General features: G+C 47.7%; 1 long non-coding RNA gene across 3 annotated transcripts; it reads left to right on the top strand.

Moving 5' to 3' along the window:
• The first annotated feature begins 7222 nt into the window (after window positions 1-7222).
• Window positions 7223-12228, top strand: LOC125175161 (uncharacterized). 3 transcript variants are annotated; one of them, XR_007155679.1, is made up of 5 exons: window positions 7223-7344; window positions 9318-9397; window positions 10073-10299; window positions 11021-11083; window positions 11695-12228. It is a non-coding gene; the product is annotated as an uncharacterized LOC125175161 (long non-coding RNA). The 3 variants fall into 3 exon arrangements; XR_007155677.1 differs by lacking the exon at window positions 7223-7344 and adding an exon at window positions 7673-8060; XR_007155678.1 differs by lacking the exons at window positions 7223-7344; window positions 11021-11083 and adding an exon at window positions 7677-8060.
• Window positions 12229-21871: the final 9643 nt, after the last annotated feature.

Raw genomic sequence — 21871 nt, 5'->3', positions numbered from 1 at the left:
GGAGAAGCTTGCCCGTTCTGTCTCCACCACGTGGGGACACACTGAGAAGGTGGCCGCTGACAGCCTGGGAATTGGGCCCTCACGGAGAACCAGACGGGCCAGCACCTTGATCCTGGACTTCTCATTTCTGGAACCGTGAGAAATGTTGTTGCCCGTGCCCCTGGTCTACCATAACTTACTAGAGCCGCCTAATCAGCTAAGGCAAACAGCGACCGAAACCGATGCTGCAGCCGGCTCTTTTCAGTGCATAAGAGAGACGTGAAGTTGAAAAAAATCGCACTGGCCAGCTTTCGCACCTTACCTCTCAAGTTTGCCGAGAAAAGCCAAGGGGGCTGGGGACAGAAATGGGAAGGGCAGCTTCCTCACACTGGCCAACACTCACCATGGGCCAGGCCCGGGGCTCAGCATTGTTTGAAAATTTAATTCTAGTTGTACCAAAGATGTCTTAACATATTAACCTACATGTGTTTTAAAAAGCCAAACAGTACTCAAAGGGTAGTGAGAAAAACAGCCTTTCCCTTCCCGGGGCTCCTACCCCCACATCCAACTCTTTGGCAAATAGAGTTTTTTATTCACCTCCATGTGTCTGAGCAAAAGGCTTACACTACGGTGTTGATTTTTCCATTTTAGACATAATCTCCTGCCTTCCTGCTATGGGTGATGAGGGCGTTAGCACACATACCTTATCCACTTTCCCACCACATCCTCCCCATGTAATCATATCACATTGTTTGTTAAGTAAATATTCCATGAATATATTATTTTTACTGAGAAAACATTGGTCAAGCTGCTCCAGAAAAGTATTACATTTCCTTTCATATACGACTTCTTGTTTTCCCTGGACTTAAGAACTGGCCTTTTTGCCATTTGCACAATTTCAGGTCACCACCAATTCTCCCCACAAACTCTCCAGAAGAGATGCAAAATCCTCCTCCGCGTATCCAGCATGTCGGTTCCGCCTGTATTTTGGAGATGTCCTCCTGGAGCCGTCCCTCCTCCTGTTCCAGTCTGGGCCGGTGGCTCCCCGTCCTTGCTTCCCAGTGGTGAGCCTAGGGCTCCACTCACGGAACCTTGAATTCCCTCCGCCTTTCTTCTGTGTCGCATCCATTTCTCAGCTCCTGTGCCTTCCTTTCCCTTTGTTAATTCCCTTTCGTGGTGTATTTCTACGATCATTCAGAGACTGCCCTCGGTTGTCTGACCGGGTATGAACCTCCTTCTGACGTACTGTCAGGTCGGGACTAGCCTGATGCTACGTCACAGTGTCTGGTCATTCACCTTCCTTCACCTCACCAGGTAGGCATTCTGTCATCTCACATCATCACAAGAAGAAGAAGGGTGAGTACAGTACAATAAGATATTTTGAGAGAGAGACCGAGAGAGACCACATCCACGTAACTTTTATCACAATAGATTGTTGTAATCGTTCTATTTTATTAGTTTTGTTGTTAATCTCTTACTGTGCCTACTTTATAAATTACGCCTTATCATAGGGATGCACGTGTAGGAAGAAAACACAGCACGTATGGGGTTTGGCACTAGTCACAATTTCGGGCATCCACTGGGGGTCTTGGAATGTATGCCCCGTGGATAGGGGGGACTACCATATAGAGTTCTAGACCAGAAACATGCTTTCTTCGGCATTTTGAAAGTCTTGCTGCCCTGTCTTCTAGATTCCAACGTTGCCGAGAAAGTCGGTGCTCCTCTGACCCCTAGCCCTGTGCAAGTGACCCCTAATCTGTTCTTCTTGCCCCTTCTCTCCCAGAGCACTTTTTAAGAATCTGCTCTTAACTCCTGAAATATTTAAATTCCATGCAAATGTGCTTTAGGTGGGTCCTTCTCCCCTTCTAAAAAAATCCAGTGTGCTGGGCCCTTATTCTGGGCCTGTTTGGTGTGAAAAATCATATTCTTTAGTTTTGGGATATTTTACAATATTGTTTCCTCTGATAACTTCCCCTCCGTTTGTTGTTGTTGTTGCTGTTCTCCATGGAATACCTTTTGTTTCTATCGGGTGTCTTATGTCACCTAGTGCTCTTCATCACACTTCCTGAGAGATGATCTTGGCTTCTAGCCCCGTCCTCTTCATTTCATCTTATTTGTTGTCTACTGTTTTCCAATCCCCCTACCTACCGTCTTCTCAGCACTCTCGCCTCATGGGTGCCATGACTTGTCTCCCCTCAAGGGTGGGGCATGACCTCTGTTTACTCCATTCTTTTTCTTCTCATCTATTTTGATATCTGCTTTCCATGTTGAGGGGTTTTCCTGTGATCTTTGCCTCCCTTTATGCTAGGACAGTGGCCTCAAAGGTTGGCTGGAAACTCTTCAAGTGGGAAAGGGCTGGCCAGCCGTGGCTTCACTAAGGACCATCAGGCAGCAGCCCTGCTGTTCGTTTAGAAGCTTCTTCTCTCAAATTCAGCATTTTTGTCTTTTCTCTGGTTTCTGGCTGGAGAATGGATGCCGGGGCAACCGGCACTCTGGGAACCTAGTTGGGAAAGAGGACCGAAGCAGGGGTAAGATCACAATTTCACTTCCTCTCATTTCCGTCCAGCCCTCACCTCCTCCCCAGCCACGCCTGGCATCTCCAAACCAGGAGCTGCCCTGGGTCTCTTTCTCCAGAGGGAAAACTCCAGGCGCTCTGCTGGGATGGGGAAGGGCAGGGACTTGACTGCCCTTCAGACAGACTTATGGGTTCTCTTCCTCAGCCTTTCCACTTACCCTGACTTTCAGAGATACCTGGCCCTTGGATTCCCGAGTTTTTCTAGGTGTCTGCGGCACGAACGGGCACGTTGCTTGTTGGCAACCCCATGTGCAGAGAAAGCTGAACACTAATTAGGGTTTCCGCAGAGAAAGCTGAACACTAATTAGGGTTTCCTCCTCTTAGTCCTGTTGGGTTATGTTCTCTTTATTGTTTGAATACGAGTCCTGGGATGTGGTCTCCGTGCATTACCTCTCAGATCCTGTCCTCATCCTGTGAGGTAAGTACTATTATCAACCCCACTTAAAGAGGGGAATGCAGCCTCCGAGGGAGTAGGTATCCATTCGCAGGGCTGTGGTGTGGACTCAGGCCTTCCAACCCCAGAGCCCTTGCCCTGAGCCACCATATTGGGCAGCCAGAAGCAGAAGGTGGGGCATAAGGTGTGAGAACAGAGCGACCCCGTTACCGGGACCCAGCTCCTTCCAATCACCGCGTGACAGGCCAGTAAGTCGAGAGGCAGGATGCTGAGACAAGGAGAGTGACTTTGTCCAGAAAGCCGGCAAGCCCAGGAGATGGCAGACTCTTGTCCCAGCGATCATCTCCCCGAGCATAAGGCTGCGCTTCTTTTATGTGAGGGCAGGGGGACAGGGGTGGAGTCAAAAGGTGACTGACATCTGTAGACAACCCAGGAAGGTGGTGTAAACTCTTTGTCCTTGGTCAGTTGATCTCTGTGTACAGGAATCTGGCCATTTCATTCATGTAAATCATGCCATGGCGTAGTCATTTCTGTACGTGCTTCCTTCTCTCTTCGGGTGAGGTGGGTTTCGGGGGAAAGGTGATTTCTGCAAATCTTAGCCTTAGCGTGCCTACGTGCAGGGCTGAGCGGGAGTTTCTAAGCTACAGGTGACAGCAGCAAGAGAAATGGGAGCAATATGGAGTCAGACACGCTAAGTTTCTCCCTGTCACAATCCCCGAAACTCCTCTGAATGTCTGCCATGGGCTTAAGTCTTCCACGGAGGCTAGTGGTGAAAATCTGTTACACAGGAGCTTTCGCCTGCGGCTGGTGAAGGCAGCGAACTTTGTGTCCAGAACGGGTACTTCACAAGGTGTCTGGGTTTAAAAACGATTTGGAAAAGGAAGTGTTCTGAGATCAGTGTTTTTCAAACATTCTTATAATCAAATACCATTATAATCATCTGAGAGGCTTGAAAAATCCTCGGGGTCCTCCCTCCCCCAAGCAACGAAATCGGAATCTCTGGATGTGGGACTCAGGACTATAGTGCGTGAAGCTCTCCAGGGATGCCCGTGGGCAGCCAGTTTAGAACCAGTGCTGTAGACCAGCGCTTTGCAAACTGTCAAGTACCCCTGAATCACTGGGGATCTTGTTAAAAAGCAGATTCTGCATCACGAGGTCTATCCAGCTCCCACGTGACGCTGCTGGCCCTGGGGCCACGTTGCATGTATTGGGGACGTTGATGACACGGAGCAGGTCCAACAGCAGGAAAAACTAGCCTGGGAGGCAGCACCTAAAGCTGGCATTAAAGTATGAACTTCAACCTCATGGTTAACTTCTTTTCCACAATGACTATAAAAATGTATGCATTGCAGAAAGGGATGTGAATTCCGTAACAGTTCTAAACCATGTAAGGAGAATATTAATTAGCAAAGGCTTTCGTGTGTCTAGAAAGTATAGATGTTACTGAAGATGTCATAAAGGAGGGGGGCGGTTTACATGTCCTGTTAGTTGAGCATCCAGGTCTCCTGGATCTCAGAACACCCCGGGGCCACCACACCTCTCCGGTGGTGGCTTCGCATCGGCTCAACTCCTCCAGCAGCTTTCCTGCGGAGTCTCCTTCAAGAGCAACACAAAAATCCCTCCCCTTGAATGAAAAAGAATAACCTTCTCTCTCCCTTGAGAGCACCTACCTGAATGCTCCAAACGCAGATGTTCCCAAAAACAGTAATACTGTTTCTTAGAGGAATTTCAATATGTTAAATATTCCTACTTTCTTAGACCATGACGAGACAGACATCTAGGTTTACAAAATAATTATGTTTCTGTGCATTTGTATAGGATGATTAAAGAATTCCGAATGTGCCCCAAGGGGTCCAAGCATTCAGGGAATTCCTGCAGTGCTAAAGTGACCTTTTGTACCTCCTTCCTCCCACCCCCACCTGGCCTCTCATATTGTCTCTGCTTTTCTCCACCAGCAGACGTGGGGATCACGTATCAAAGAGAAAGAATAGCTCAAGAGGAAATCTGTACTGTCCTTATTTTATAAATTGGGTTTAATAATTCATCTAAAAGAGAATTTTTAGCAACAAGGTTTGCATATAAAAAGGGAACATGCCTTCCCTAAATAGGTATCTGTTACTCTTGCTGCAATGCTGAGTGGGGAGAAAAAAGGCCAGTCAGGTCCAAGTGCCTCTTTCAGATTCTCTAAGGACATCGTGGTCTCCGGCCCGTTGGGCAAAAGTGATTTGAGAGCAAGCTTTGCAAGGAAAGGAATTTAAACCACACCCTAAAAGCCTCCTCTTTGTCGCTGCAGAAATCCACCTAGAGGTCATTGCAACAAACACGTATATTCCAAAAAACGTCTGCAGACTGCAGGCCTGTTCATTTCCTGGTCCTAAAACGCCACCTGCTCAGACCCCCACTATTGCCTCAAATACCAAACCCGCGGCGTCTTGTAAGTCAGACGGTGTCGGACTTGAGGGTCTGCAGGTCTCCACGCGCTCACACAAAGCTGTTCAGAATGTCAAGAAAATCAGTCATTCACACAGCTGCGCTGCTCATGCGTGACAAGCTGACTTAAAATATTTGTCACTCCAACTTGCTGATGGGGAGGAGGGGTAGTTGGTAGAATGAAAGGGGAGGAAAACGAACAGAAACCTCTAATTGCCCAGGTTTGCTGCCTTGAATATTTCTGCAAGTAGCTCTGAGGCAGGCGGTGGCACGGTCCATGTTTTCAGACCTGACAATGGGTAAGTGGCCAGGGAGCCAAGGCCCCGCAGAAGAAGTGATTAATACCTCCTTTTTCAGTTTATAGACAGCATCCGTCTCCTCACCTTAGAAAAAAATTGTTGGAGAGTTAACTCTCCTAATTTCTTTCTCTAAAAGTCCCCATTTAACCATATCCTCTGCAGAGTCCCATTCAGTCAGGGGAGCATCCGAATAAACCAAATTTTCCAAATGTTTAAAAAATTTGCAACAATGTAGTCTTTCTCTTGAAGCCCCGCACATTCCCACATTACATAGGTATTTTTTCTTTAAGTGTGTCATTTGTTTAACAGAGTCTCTTGAACAATGACCCAGAATGAGGCGGGGGTGGGGGGTTGGGGGGGGGGGATGGACACATTCATTCTACCTAGAGGTGTGTGGACTGAGTTGAGTCTACCTTTCTGGAAGGTATGTGACCCCTTTGAAACCGTGATATTCTTTGACCTGGCAACTCCATTGCTAGCCATATGTCCTAAGGGAATAGTCAAGGTGTGTCAAAGATTACTGCATTCTGATGCTCACTATTTATAATAGCAAAACTAAATGTTAAAAAAACAAGGCTAGCAATTAAATTATGGCAAAATCGTATAATGAAATAGTCATTAAAAAGAGGTGGAGGAGAATATCTGGCAGGGAAATGTTCATTGACGTATTGTTAAATTTAAAAGAGTGCAAGGCAGAATGTACATTATACTGTTTTACATTTTTTAATGTAGCCATTTTAATTTATTATATTTCATATGCACAGAAAAATGACTGGAAGGATTTTTCAACAATCTATGGCATAGGGGGCGCTGAGATTTTGTGCTCTCCTACATTTTCCTAATAGGAATCAAGAATCAAACGTGTTCAACTATATGTAATGTTACAGTTAGAATAAAAGATGCTACCAGTAGGTTTAAAATGACGGTGACCTTTATTAGATAAAGCGTTGCGAGATCCCACTTTGCCAAGCCACAGTCAGCTACTCTGATGCCTTCTGCGCCTTCGTGAGCGGCCTCTGGGTTTCGGATGAACCGAAATGGTGTTTGACCTGGAGGGACGTGAAACGGGTCCATGACCCTACGGCTCTCCAACGGGAGACCAAGGGCTCCGGCCTTTAGGAAATAAGGGGCGGCCGGCAAGATGGAGACTCCGAAGCCACGCTGAGCTCAACAGCTCTGCGGCTCAACCTCTCAGTGCCTCGCTTCCCCCTCCGGAACCCGAGAGGGACACCGGCACCTCCTTTCCCGGGTGGTCACTGAGGATAACCTGGGTGAAGCCGAGGGAAGGGCGAGAGCGGTGCCCGGGCACAGAGTACGCGCTCAGCGAACGTCGGCGGACAACCCCGCCTCGGGGCCGGCCGAAGCGCCCGGAACCCCCCGCGCGCCTCGCGGGCCACGGCGCCCAAACCCCGGCGACGGCTACCGCGCTCGCACCCAAACGTCCGCCGGGGGCCCCGTTTCCAGCGGAAACAATGCGCGCGCGCACGCACGCGCCCGCCCCCCGAGCGCGCGCCCCCGCCCCCGCCCCCGCCCCGCGCGCGTGCGCGCAGCCGCGGCGCGTCCGGCCCCCGCCACCAGCCCCGCGGACCTGCGCCGGCTTCTAAGTATTTCTTGCTGTCACCAGACCCTCGGCAGCCGGCGGGATGCAAAGGAAAAGTAAATGAACTGTAAGGAAATAACACAGACCTTTCCGCATTCTGCCGCCTAAAACCGCCTCTCGATCCCCGAGCGTTCTCTCGGGGTCACCGCCGGGCCCGGTAAAAGCCGGGAAAGAAGGCGGGATAAGAGCGTGGTGGGCAGCGAGCCGGATGGGTAGCGACGGGGGAAGGGGAGACGAGAGCGCCCCCCGGCAAGTGCCCCTCCCCCGCCCCGCCCCGCCGTCCTGGCCCCCCCGCGGGAGGTCCGCTGAGCCAGCCGGTCCCCCGAGGGGCGGTCCCTGCGCGGCCAAGGTCAGGGCGCGGGGCCGGGGCTCGCAGCTGGGGCGACGCACCTGCTCGAGACCTGCCAGAGCAACGGCCTCTAGGGGGCCGACTCCGCTCCCCTGCCCTCGGCGGCACCTCATGCTCCAACCCCTGTCTCCCCCCACCCCGACCCCCACCCCCGCAGCAGAGGCAGCCCAGGGGCCCGATCCCTCCCACGTGATTCAAGAGGGCCTTTTTCAAAGAAAACGGAAGCCACCTTTGGGAAGACGTCAATGGCAAACGGATAATCATTTTGTTTTTATGACGGGACCGGCAGGCACAGAAATCTCAAATTTTTTCCTGTGGGCTCAAGAGCTCTTCAAAGTAAAGAGGAAACTAATCTCTGAAGTTTTCTCTTATATATCCTATGGAATGCGTATTAAAATCCTGAATGCTAAAACTCCACTGGAATTTAGTTACAGGTGAATTTGACCAATTGGACACACTGTGAAGAACCTAAAGTAGGGGCGTCTGGGAGGCTCTGTAGGTGACTTGGGACTCCTGATTTTGACTCAGGTCATGATCTCACCATTCACGAGTTGGTGAGGGTGTTGAGCCTGCTTGGGATTCTCTCTCTGTCCCTGTCTCTCTGCCCCTTCCCTGCTTGTGCGCGTGCTGTAAATACATAAACAAACAAACTTAAAAAAAAAAAGATAAGAGTAAAATCACCACGTAATAGTGTTAAAAGCCCACCATCTTTTGGCTGTTGGTCCTGTGTTTGAAATCAATTATTTTTTACCCCTTTTCTTCTCGGTTTTGTTATCTGTACATTATTGTCTTACGGATAGTGTGGTCTCCTTTTGGAGCCAATTTGACCCCACTCTCCTTTTGGCAAAACTTTTATTTGCATTTCCCTTGTGCACCCAACAAGTCTGTGTATTAACAACATGCTTCATTTTTGGCACAACAGCCTCATTAATTATGTCAGCAGAGAGCTGGCATCAGGACTCTTGGTAATTCCTGTCTCCTCTCTGCTGGCATGGTTGCTTCTGAACTACCAACCTACCATCAGCGGGCTTCATTCTCCCTTTGCGGTCCCACCCCACTCCCCACTCCTTTGCTCCAGCCCACCCACCTCCCAGTTCTACAAAGAACGGAACATGAGGGCTAGGAGAATGGACTCTACTCGTTTTAGTATTCTTTGGCTTAAAAGAGATTTTCTGGGCCTATCAGAAAATCTCAGGTCCTTCTGGACTCATTGACAAGTTTTTGAAGATGATGATGATTTTAACAGTGGTTGCCATTTATTGAGTGCTTTCTATGTATCCAGTGCTTTAAAGAAAAAAAAAAAAAGGTAGATTATGTCATGTAATTCCTAATACAAACGCTAGAGGCAGCTATCATTATTAATACCATTTAACAGAGGAGAAAACTGAGGCTCAGTGAGTTAAGGTCACAGGGCCAGGACCGGCAGGGCCAGGGTTGGACTTTGACATATCTGCTTTTGCTGTGCCATGAAGCAGTCCCCTCTCTCACAACACACAACCACGTTGGCAAAAGGCTGGGGCTCAAAGGTGTGAAATTTGGAAAATCACTTCAAAAGTTAAATGGCAGGTAATGGGGCCTAAAAAAAAGGTCAGGAAAGCCGTCTCTGAGAGTGTTGACGTGGCTAATGCAGCCCAGGACATACCATTGTCAAAAACACAAAACACAAAACTCTGGTTATGTTTTATTTTTAGTTTCTGAAGTTCCCACAGAAGTCTGAGATGGTGGCCAGTAATTTCTCCTTGAAGCCTAACGCACCTTACCCAGTGACTAGGTAAGTAGGGCAGGGGTGGTTGTTTTCACAAATGTTACTCCTGATTGTAGTATTATACCATCATTCAGGCCATCATGTCCCCTTTCCAACTGTATCCGGCATCTTGGTGGATGTCCCAGGTAAAGCTCATCAAGGAATTGCTAGTTCGTTCCCGGAGAGGAACTGCAGTGGCCACCTTATTAAAACTCTGCGGTCGTGAGGAGTTCCTTGAATATGAGGGCTCAGCCATTACTCAAAAACATTTATAAAGGATCGACTTTATACTAGGCACTAAGCCGAGGCACTGCAGACAAATACATGTGGCCTCCATTCTAATTTTACTTCAAATTTTACTTAAATTAATCAGAACCGCTGACCAATGGGGTGGGTGGTAAGGTTGAGGGACAGTTCATATCATGTTAGAAAAAGATGACGGCAGGAAGGAATCAAATGCATTCCCAAGAGAGAAGACCCTAATGATTGGGTTTGTCATCAGTTACCAAAGACAAAGAGGCCGTCTCAAGAATAGATAGGACGGATGCCTTGTCCCTACCACAGGGTGAGGCAAAGGGCTTATCATAAACTACATTATTTTTTAAAGTTACCAAAACTTGATATGCTCGGTATGAAAAATTCAGACTCTGTAGAAATATAATAACTTGGCATTGACCTCTGCCCTACAATCTCTCTCTCTAGAGATAACTGTTGTGAACAGTTTAGTGTTGAATCAAAGGACCTAGTGCTTCTTTCTTGAACATGACAGAAAAAAAAAAAAAATTCCAAAGAACATAGCCCAAAGGAAAACAGACCGCAAAATTTAAGGAGTCTCAGCTTGCTGGGTTATGAGATCCTTCTTTGGGGCGACCCACTTACGCCCTAGCCTTGACTTCTGCTATCTGCGTTGGAAGAAAAGCCTAAGACAGGTAATATTTGCTTGTCACATGGAATCTAGGACTCAGTGGCAGTCGCCAGGCAAGTGACCGTTCCATCCGCTGGATAAGGCGTTAACAGGCTCTACTTAGGCGCCACACGTGTCCGTCCGGTTGCTGTCACAGTTAAGCCTCAGCCAACACGAATGTCTTTAGGTTAAATTAACTTACCACATCATTAGTATGTAGAGCCTTGGGGAACAGAACAGGCATGTGTTAAGGAGGAGAAATGGGTTGGTGAATCAGTGCCTGGGCTGGGACATTGCAATAGGGGCTCTGGGCAGCTGACGCTCCGGAGGGAATTTGACAGGGAAAGAAGGGGCCATGGCCCGAAGGGTGGGCTACGTTCAGGGCATATACTTTACACACTTCATGATTTTTGTCTTGGGCAGACAGTAATCATTATAGTATAAAGTTAGACTTGGGCTGATTTTCATTAATTTCTATCAGCACAGACTTGTCCAAGGGCTCTACCTCTTTACATCCTGCTCCAGAACCTTGGCCTCGGAGGAATTTAAACAGGCCTTGAAGGCTGAGTAAGGAGTGGCCACGCTGCCGTCAGGCCCCCTAATATCCATCGTCCTGCGCGTGGCCCGTCTGAGAAGACTGCTTGGCCTGGCCTCCCTCGTCCAATGTGGCCATGTGACTAGATTCTGCTCCGGGGTGATGAGTGGGAGTGGTGTGGGCAGTTTCTCCGTAGTGTCTTCTGTTCTAGGCCGGCTTCCCCGGAAGTAGATGCTGACAACAAGAGTCCAGCACAAGCTGTTTACTTGAGAAGGTGATTCTAGGAAGCATGAGGAGGGGAGGAGGGGAAGTGTGTCGGTCTGGATTTTCTAAGTAGGTGCCAAGTGGAATTACACGTACGAGGATTTTATTAAGGGAAGCACGTATGGGAGGGACAGCGGGGTGGGAGCCAGATGAGGCCAGAAGGGCTGGCGGACCAGCCGGCAAAGGTGAGTCTGGCCCGAAGTGAAGAAGAGGAGGAAGGCCTTACACTGCCTGCCAGGCTGAGGAGAGGTAGCAAAGCCGGCATCAGGGGGCCCCAGTTCCCCTGGGAACGACCTGCGTTGGGGTCCTTGTGACAGTCAGCGACTGGAGCAGTCCGCGGGAAGAAGGCCTTGCGCGGGCACAGCCGGGGGCTTCGTGGCACGGCGGCCAGCCTTGGTAACTGTGCCCTTCGGGTTGGAGGCCAGTCCTGGGTGCATCCTCCCGCCACTGCGGGAAGCGAGGCAGCGAGGGAAGGGACGTTAAGAGTGCACCCCGGGCCGCGGAGGCACCACCTGCTGGCATCCTCTGGGGACCGGGTCAGCCCCCACCCGAGGGGCGTACAGCTGAGGGGTGACACGCCCCCACCTGTTGAAACTGCTGACGGGTTTGTCTTCGCTACAGGAGCTGCGCGCGCAAGACACCTTGAGAAAGTGGTTTTGAGGAAGCGTTTCCACTGGCTCCTGCGTGGAATCTTTCCCGCAGAGTTGCTAACAAACTGAACGTACGACTGACTGGGGTTATGCATCCTCTTTCTTCGTGCTCCTCACCTCCCGCCCCCCTCATTTCTGCTGGAGAATTGGAAAAGCGTGAAATGCCCCCCAGAGTGAAGAACACAGCACAGGGGACTCTGGGTAATCCACCCCTGCCCGCTGTAAGGACACGCTACCCAGTCCCGGATCATAGCCTTTTCTCTTTACAACTCCGCGAGGAAACTTACGGTCGGGAGGAAAACGACAAAAACAGAAAAACAAACTAGGAAGAAATACACCAGAGCAAGTACGGGCTGGAAGGTGGTGGAATTACGGATATTTTTCTCTTATTCCATAATTGAATGCGGTTCTAACTCTTTTACTTAAATGTTTGTAGTAAGGCTATTTTTCTACTTTTCTGTATGCTTAAATACTTCCATAATAAAAATTGTATTTTAATTTCAAAGCAATTGTTCCTCTTAGCCTTCCCATTTTTGCAACCCTGATATCCACTGCTTGCTTCCTGGTCTTCCTTTCACGGCCCCATTCTCCCTGCCATCAAGACCCGAAAGATACCATTGGTTCCAAATCCTTGGTGGTTCATTAGGGACACAGGTGATCTTGGGTAGATGGCAAGCCTCGGTCGTTCCCGGCTGGGCAGTTCCCTGAATCTAAGGGGTGATGATGGTGGGGGCTCACCTGAGGGGAAGCTGGCAGGTGAAATTTTGTCTGAGCTTCTATTCGGTCCTCTGAAGAAACGTCATTTTCTCCAGCAAAACCGACTAGCTAGTCATCCAATCTGTGTCCTCTTCTCCCCGGGAACAACCGCGGGACCATATTTCCCAGATCCCCTTGCAGTTCATAAGTATCCATGTGACGGCAGCCCGTGGAACAGGAATGGAAATGACGGCACCATTTCCAGAACTCAAGGTGTTAGGAGCTTGGGTCCCTAATCGCTACTTGGAGGGGAGCTGCCCACACAGCAGGAACACCTATTCTGGACTTCACTTGGTAGAGGCAATTTTTTTTTTTTATTTTTTTTTTTCAGCGTTTATTTATTTATTTTTTTGGGACAGAGAGAGACAGAGCATGAACGGGGGAGGGGCAGAGAGAGAGGGAGAGACAGAATCGGAAACAGGCTCCAGGCTCTGAGCCATCAGCCCAGAGCCTGACGCGGGGCTCAAACTCACGGACCGCGAGATCGTGACCTGGCTGAAGTCGGACGCTTAACCGACCGCGCCACCCAGGCGCCCCATTAGTAACGTTTTTTGTTTTTTGTTTTTTGTTTTTAAAGGATTTTTGCTTTTTTTTTTTTTTAATTTTTTTTTCAACGTTTATTTATTTTTGGGACAGAGACAGAGCATGAACGGGGGGAGGGGCAGAGAGAGAGGGAGAGACAGAATCGGAAACAGGCTCCAGGCTCTGAGCCATCAGCCCAGAGCCTGACGCGGGGCTCAAACTCACGGACCGCGAGATCGTGACCTGGCTGAAGTCGGACCCTTAACCGACTGCGCCACCCAGGCGCCCCGGTAGAGGCAATTTTATTAAGCCATAGAAATATGGCAATTTTATTAAGCCTTAGAAATATGTGTTTGTTACAGCAGTGAGCCTACCACAACTAATACACTGTTAATGTCTCATATCTGCCAAGTTGGCTCTCGATCCACAGAGTCCAAGGTGAGTTTGACTGCAGAGAGCAGTGGAGCTCCGCTTTTTCAAAGACTTGCAACCTGGACTCGTTTGCAATCATAATACAATGGAGAGGCGGTGCCCTTGTTGTTCCCAATCTCGTAACGTCCTCTAGATTGCAGTAACTCTCTCCAGTTGGAGCAGCTTTAGACAAGGAATCCTGGTCATGTGTCCCTAATTGACGACAGTGTGATGCATGAATCACTCAACCCCTGCGAGCCTCGGAAGATATCCAGTTCATTTGAGAGACAGCCAATCACAACAATACTAATAGCTAACTGTGTGCTGAGTGAGAGAGGCTGAGCACTTTGAATAGATTAACTCATTCAATCTACATAGGGGCCAGGGATGCGCATTATAGCCTCACCATTTTGGGAACAGGAGACACCGAGGCACAGAAAGATTAGAACATCGCCCAACGCCACAGCTAATAAATCAGTTTCAAACACAAGCAACCTAATTCCAGTGCCAGAAACAAAATTCTCAGGATTCCAAAATGCTGTTTTTGTACCAGGATGAAATCTTCCTGGGATTGCAGTGCTCCTGATGCTGGCCTTGTGATCACCCTGTACTTGGTCATTCCAACCATCCTACTCTTGACATCCAGACTCCTCCTTTTGATGGCTCCTGCTCTGGAAATGTACAGCCTTGCAAGGGATGACACGATCCCCCTCTTCCTTGATCTACTTAATCTGATTAGACACAAATTGTAATATGCCTTGATTCAGGGAACTTCCCTTTGCCAAATTAAGTCCCCTGAGATCTCTCACACACAGACCTTGATTTATGAACACCAGACTCTTTCAGTCCTCTGTGATTTTCTTTATTGAAACCATGCAATGCCAGCTCTCGAGCAAAAGAGAGCTGGTGATAAAATCTTGGTTTCCTATGAATTCAGAGAATTCAGGGAACATCAGAGATTATGTGTTTCAAACACAGAGTAAAACACTTTGACTCCACTCACCGGGATGACAATTAGAATATGACAACCAGACAAGCCCTGGGCTTTAATAGGACACTTGGTCTAGTACCAAAAATACTAATAAAATGATCTGTTACGATTATTTTCCGTAATTCAACATTTCTCTCACAAAATGCCTCATCTACTCTGAATTTCTCCAAGTGCCGTACACGGTGCATGAGGATAAAAATATTTGCCAGTTATTAAGCATCCATTGTGTTCCCAGCACCATGCCAAGCGGACATCATGTACTTACTGTATCATCCCCATTTTCGAGATAAGGAAACTGACATTCATGCAGGTTACCTTACCTGTCCAAGGTGCGGTGGGTAGAATAATGCCCCCTGCAAAGATGTCCATGTCCTAACCCCCAGAGCCTGTGAATGGTTACCCTGCAAGGCAAAAGGCACATGGGAGGCATGATTAAGTTAAGGACCTTGAGATGGGAAGATTATCTTGGATTATTGCAAGAGTCCTTATGAGGAAAAGAGTTAGGCAGAAGAGTCAGAAAAGGAAGTGCAACAAGGAAGCAGAGGTCAGGGAGATGTGGGGTCATGAGTCCAGGAGCATACAGACAGCCTCTAGAAGCTGGAAAGGAGGGGCACCTGGGTGGCTCAGTCGGCTGAGCTTCCGACTTTGGCTCAGGTCATGATCTTGGTTTGTGTGTTCAAGCCCTGTGTCGGGCTCTGTGTTGACAGCTCAGAACCTGGAGCCTGCTTTGGATTCTGTGTGTCTCTCTCTCTCTGTCCCTTCCCCATACACACTCTTATCTCTCTCAAAAATAAGTAAACGTTAAAAAAAAAATAGAAGAAGAAGAAGAAGCTAGAAAGGAAAGAAAATGGATTCTTCCCTAGAGCCTCCAGGAAGAATAAAACCCTGTCAACTGACTTTAGACATATGACCTCCAGAACTATTTGTGTTGCTTTATTCTACTAAGTTTGTAACGATTTGTTACGGCAGCAATAGGAAACTGCTAAGCAATGTCACATGGATGTTGAGTGGTAAAGGCAGGATTTGAACACTGTTCCCTATGATGGCAGAGACCATGCTCTTTATCTGTAAGTTAAAAGGCCTTGGAACTTAAGTCTATGGTGTTTGAAATCTGGGGTTTATGTTACAGAAAATATTATATTAAGAAACAGAATATGCAACCCTAAAGATTTTTTTAAACATAAAATAGGAGGGTCGAAAAATACAATAGACCAAAAGAACAAACAGAGGGCATAGAACTCGGGTCATCTTTATATGGCAAACTGGTTCAATGATGAAGGTAGTGTCACAAAGCCGTGGGTCAGGATGGATTGTTTAGTTGTGACAAGAAACAGGAGTTAAAAAACAGTAATAAAGTATGTGTAATAAAGTAAGGCTACAGCCTGTCCTCATACCCTGACAGGGATGACTCCAGATTGATTAAAGTTTTAGATGTAAAAGGGAAGATGGTAAGGCTAATAGAGGAACATGTATGAGAAAGATCTTCAGAGCCAAAGGTGAGCAACCAGAAGGCAAATAAAGAACAATGGATCTAATTATATTAGGTAAAATGATTTCTGTTTGGTAAACAAATATGAACAGGTATCAGCCTGGGAAAATATAGTCACCATGATCTAAAAAGGTAAAGAATTTTTATACTTTACAAAGAGCTCCTGCAAATTAATAAGAAAAGCACAAGAAACCTCATAGAGAGTGGGGAAAGGATATGTGTAGTCAATTCACAGGCGAGATCCTCAAACTCGTATTAATGCAGTCAGGTTAATGCAACTGAAACAGTGGACATAACATATTACACCCATCAGAACAGAGGATAAATAGAAAGGCAATCAACAATGAGGGCCGATGGCGTTGTGAGGAGATGGGAAATTCTGTTCACTGCTGGTGTTAGGGTGTACTGAGATGGTCATTCAGGGAACCTATCTGGCTTATGCCCTAGGACCGATGGCTCCTCTCCTAGATAATATCCTAAGGACCTGCTCAGATAGGGTTGCCGGGGGCATTTATAAGGACACTCACATCTGTGTTATCGGGTAGGAAAGAGTTGGAGGCAACCCAGGGGCGGGTCCTTGGACACACTGGATAACGTGATGTTATCCACAGGGCACACTCTTAAAACACAGTGCTGACTGAAAAAAAGAAAGAAACAGCAAGTTTCAGTACCATATACACAAATTAAAACACAATAACACTATATTCTACAAAGAAGCATAACTTATCCAAGGGCTTTCATCCAACACGTTGAAGTGGATGCCTAGGGGAAGAAAGGAATAGAAGGAGAGATCAGTGATAAAAAGGAAGACAAATCAATAGGACAGGAGCAATGATTCCTACAGAGCAATGATGCTAATATGTTGTAACTTCAGTTCTTTCTACACCTAAAATAATAAAAATAATAGTTCCAAGCAGGGGAGGGGTTCTCACTAAGCTGTGCCATACTACAGAAGCAGGTCCCCCGGGGAAGTCACTTTTCCCTGCCATGTTGGTTAGAAAATGTGAAGTGTTGACAGGTACCTAATGTCACCTGATTCTGTAAAGCACTCTGAGACTTAAGAAGCACAGAAACAGAATAACCTGCATCTTAAAGAGGCCTCTTAAAGTAAATCCACTTAAAATGGGAACCAAATGTCATTTCAAGTAGTGAAAAAAAAAATCAGAACAGCATCTTTTTAAGCTTCCAAAGTGAAACAAAACATTTCAGAGATGTTTTGTCTCCTGCCTTACACAACTGTACTATTAATGCAGTGCTGGTCTGCTGTATCGCCCGGAGCTGGCGGCCATGTGACAACTCTTTGTTAGATGAGCAAACGACAAATGATGACCGGCTCTTAGGACACAGGTGGAATCGAGTGTTACTTTTTTCTCCAGAGCTTGCCATCATTCTTTTTCTCAACTTTTAACTAGTTTAACTCTGCAAGATGTTTTGGTTTTGCTGGGTTTGCATGTGACTGTAGCGATCTGTCACCTCACATTTATCAACCTTGTGATAGATAGGCACAGCCACTGTGATTTCTCTTCGCAATTGATCTGCATTATATCTGTAGGGCCGGCGTAGACAGGGGCATTTCGACGGGAACCGATTACACAAGTGATGGTTGAGAAGTGACTTTTTGATCCTGACGTTCACTTCTGCTCACCATGCAACCCTGTTTCTCTGAGAACTCAAATAAAGAATGCTCAACTGGGTGTTGTATGGAAACCAATTTGACAATAAATTTCATATTAAAAAAAAAGAATGCTCAGGTTACAGAGATACTCTTTCCTATCTCCACTTTGCAGGTTCTCAGTGGTTGAATGCCCACCCAAAGTCTCATGGCTGAAAAGTGGCAAACCACAGAAAGCGCCATGGGAGGGAGCCTCGTCCCTCATATGACCCCCAAGCAGCTCTATTAGGGGGTCTCTGTCATTGGTCCCACTTTACAGACGTGGTGCCATTGAGGCTCCGAGAGATTAACTGCCCATCAGGAATCTTAATAAGTGGAACGCAGTTTGAACCCAGGCCAATTTTGGATTTTCATTCCTGGCTACTGCTTCTCTGCCTCCTCTGGTTTCTCAACTCTTAATTTTCCCCCCAATGTTTGTGTTGTGATAAGATACACATAACATGAAGTTTACCGTCTTAGTGATTTCAAAGTGCACGGTCCCGTAGTATTAAACTGCTATGTAATCACCACCACCATCCATCTCCATAGCTTTTTTCACTTTATGAAATCAAAGCTCTGTACCTGTTAAACTGCAACTTCCCATTCCCCTCCCCTCCCAGCCCCCAGCAGCTCCCATTCCACTTTCTGTCTTTGTGATTCTAACTGCTCTAAGTCCTTCATAAAGTGGAATCTTGGAATATCCCTCTTCTTCTCACTGGCTTATTTCACTCGGCATAATGTCCTCAGGTTCATCCATGTTGCAGCATATTCCAGAATTGCCTTTCTCTTTAAGGCTGAATGATATTCCATTGTCCGTATACACCACATTTTGCTTCTTTGTTCATCCATCAATAGACATTTGGGTTGTTTCTACCTTTTGGCTCTTGTGAATAATGCTGCTATGACCATGGGTGTACAAATACCTCTTCGAGACCCTGCTTTCATTTTGGGGGGATACATGCCCACAAGAGGGATCGCTGGGTCATATGGTAATTCTAGCTCTAATTTTTTGAGGAACCTCCACACTTTTCCCCAGCAGCCAGGCCACTTCACATTTCCACGAATAGCACACAAGGATTCCCTTTTCTCCACATCCTTGCCAACGTCTGTTACTTTCCAATATCTTGATAGTAGCCATCCGCATGGTCTGAGGGGGTATCTCATTACAGTTTGGATTTGCATCTCCCTCATGACCAGAGACATTGAGCATCTTCTCAAGTGCTTATTGGCCATCCGTATATCTTCTTTGGAGACATGTCTGTTCAAGTCCTTTGCCTGTCTTTGATTGATTTATTTGGTTTTTATTGTTGTTGTTAGGTTTTAGGAATTCTGTACATACTCTGGAGATTACTCCCTTATTGGATATATCAGTGACAGATATCTCCTCCCATTCTGCGCATTGCCTTTTGCTTTGTGATCATGTCTCTTGGTGCACAAAGTTTTAAAAGTTTCATGAAGTCCAGTTGGTCTCCGATTTTTAAGTCTTGTTCCCAATCTCATTCCTACCCTCTTCACGCCATTTCCTTTGCAACTGTTTGGAAAGTTTGTCTGAAGAAACAGCATGGTTGATACTCATCTCTCTGATGGCAGATCCCAGCTTGTTTTCACAAGGCCGTACAGGGTGAGCGCTGTTATTACTAAGTCTTTATTGACATCATGCTGCACATGTGTCACAGCCCGAGTCCTCCCCACTCCAAAAGCAGACTCTGAAATGAGGACTTGGGTGCAGGTGATTTCTCTGGGAGGCGATTCCGGAAAGTGGGAGTGAGGGAGGTGGGACAGGGAGAAAGGAAAATCGTCACGTCGAGGACGTCACTATGAGCAACTGGGGTTAAAGACCCCAGTAGACATTCTTGGGATCTTAGGGGACGCTTCTCAGAATTGTCCCCTGCAGGTCTCCATGTATCCATTAGTTCCTGTCCTCCATGGACTGACACTCTCTTGCATGTCTGGGCTGTGCATGGTGGGTGCTGAGGTGACCCCCAGATTTCCCTGCAGAGAGGAAGACTTATTCCCCCGGTGCTGGTAGTGTTGCCTAAGAATGTCTGTCCACTATCAGCCGTCCTGGGGATGTCTCAGGGGAGGAAAACTGCCTCATCCAAGGACCCACTTCCTTCCAGGGGACAGTCTGTCAATGCTGAGAGATAGGGGTCTAACCCACCCCCTTAAGCTGGGCAATTCTGCAGGGCCATCCCAGCTCCAGGGCGTGCTGAAGGGTCAGCTCAGGGTCTCCTTGGGACAGCGTCATGCCGGACTTCTTCCTCCGCCCACACCTGCGTCCACACCCCCTTCCTCGGGGGTTGATGCCCAGAGCCCTCCCCCGTGAGCCAGACCTGGCACAACATGTTTCCATGCTACATGTGGGCCTTCCCTTTGGGGCAAGGGAAGCCCCAGAGAGGGAAGCAGAGAGCACACAGTTTGTGGAGGGATGCTGCAGGCCGAAGCGGCGAGGGGACTCATGGCTCAGCAGGGCTGCAACTGCACGAGTCTTCAGGGGGTAGGAGGCAGAGCTGATCCCCAAACTGTCGGAGAAACCTGGGTCTTGCCCTCCGGAAGCTTAATGATAGAAATAACTCATTGCCATTATTTTTGAGCACCTCAGTATGCTCAGGTAAAATGATGCATTTCGCACCTGAAGGCAAAGTGGAAAGTTCTGACATCAAGAGCAGTCATGATAACAGACAAAGGCTAAGGACACATTGGCCACTGAGCCAAAAGCAAAAGTCCTGTTCCTTTCATAAGCTCAGCAGCTGACTTCCTGTCTCGTGCCTTTGGCCCCCCGCAGTGATGCTGGTGAGAGCTGGAGTCAGCGACATCCCACTGCTGCCTTCCAAGCACTGCACGGAGAGTGTCTGTCACCAAGGAGGGCCTGCGGTCAGCTCTTTTCCACCCAAGTCGCTGGGAGGAGCTGAGGCCCTCGCGGGGGAGCTGAGGCAGGAGCACGGAAGAAGGGGGGAGAACGGCACTACTGATCTCATTGTGGGCTTACCTGGTCCTCTGCCTGTGCCCAATGCTCTACGCTTTGCTTTGTTTTAATCCCCGTTTCAGATCTCCCACAATTCCTTTAAAGGAACTCTCCAGAAGGGAAGCCAGAAGGGAAGACAGCAGGGTTGAAACTCTAATAGGGGATATAGGGATTTTCTTTCATTTACCTAAGAACAAAATACAAGGAAAGATTATAATAGTGAAGAAAGTGATTGCAGCAGAGATGGTGGAAACACTGGCTGGACCAGAAAGATGCTGAAGGACCTTCAGAGTTATTGAATTGCACTCAAGGCATTTCCTTAATCGCTCGACTGTGGGCTGGGGGCCACTTCCTAAGGAATATTTATGAAGTCTGGGGGTCTGAGAGTCCGGAGATGTTCCAAATGACATCCGGGGAAAGAGAGAGTCCTCAACAAGACAACAAAGGTAACAATTGTGGAAGGGCTGCGCAATATCTCGCAGCACCTCTAGTTCTGTTCTTTTGGCAAGAGCCAAGCAGAGTAGCGTGTGCAACCTCTTTCTTCCCTTCCAAATGGAAATGAAGATAACAGTGTTCATGAGAAGGAACTTTTGCAGGCCCCTGAGTAGCTGACTGGGCAAGAGTGAGGCTCGGAATTCCCCATGGCAAAGTGAGAGGTGGTGGAAGCTTCTGGCAAAGCAGGCATTGTGGTTTGACAAAATCAGGTACCCGTTGCCAAAGGGAAGCATTGTTGGGACTTCTCTAGATCATCCGGAAGAAAAAGGCAAAATTATGTGGCTGTCCCGTCACTGCCGACTACTTTTAACCCATTCTCCAATTTACCCAACTGGGAGAGGCTTCGACTGGATTAGTCAGGCAATATCGTCACTGCCAGATTCTTCTTCACTGAAGGAAATTAACCTGCCGTGAATTCCTGTGACGCTGTGAGTTTCTGGAGGGCGAGGACTGTGTCCTGTCCTCTTGTGCCTGTGCTGTGCTTAGCATATAACATATGCTCGGGGTCCATTGGCTGCATGGGTAAAGGGACCTGGAGGTTGCTGATGTGAATACCCAACCTTCATAATTCTCCCTCTTGGCCATCTGTCCTTGTTCCTGCTCCCCACCCACAAATGACTCAGAGGCTTGTTTCTTGAGACCATATTAGCTACTATTGGCATCTGCTTTTGGCCTGGACTTTCCAGATAATCATATTCGAGAGATCTCCAAAATGAGCGGTTAGTGGGAAATAAAGATCAGAAATGAATGGCACTTATATTCCAATAGCAGAAATCCTAAGCAATGAGAAGAGAAACGCAGGAGGCAAGGCAGAGGGAGTATGCAGCAGAGGGGGATCCAGTAACACTGGTTTTGTAAAATTTAATAA

This window comes from Prionailurus viverrinus, chromosome C2 (genome assembly GCF_022837055.1).
Source record: "Prionailurus viverrinus isolate Anna chromosome C2, UM_Priviv_1.0, whole genome shotgun sequence".
Lineage (NCBI taxonomy): Eukaryota > Metazoa > Chordata > Mammalia > Carnivora > Felidae > Prionailurus > Prionailurus viverrinus.
This window is presented reverse-complemented; position numbering and strand designations above follow the sequence as displayed.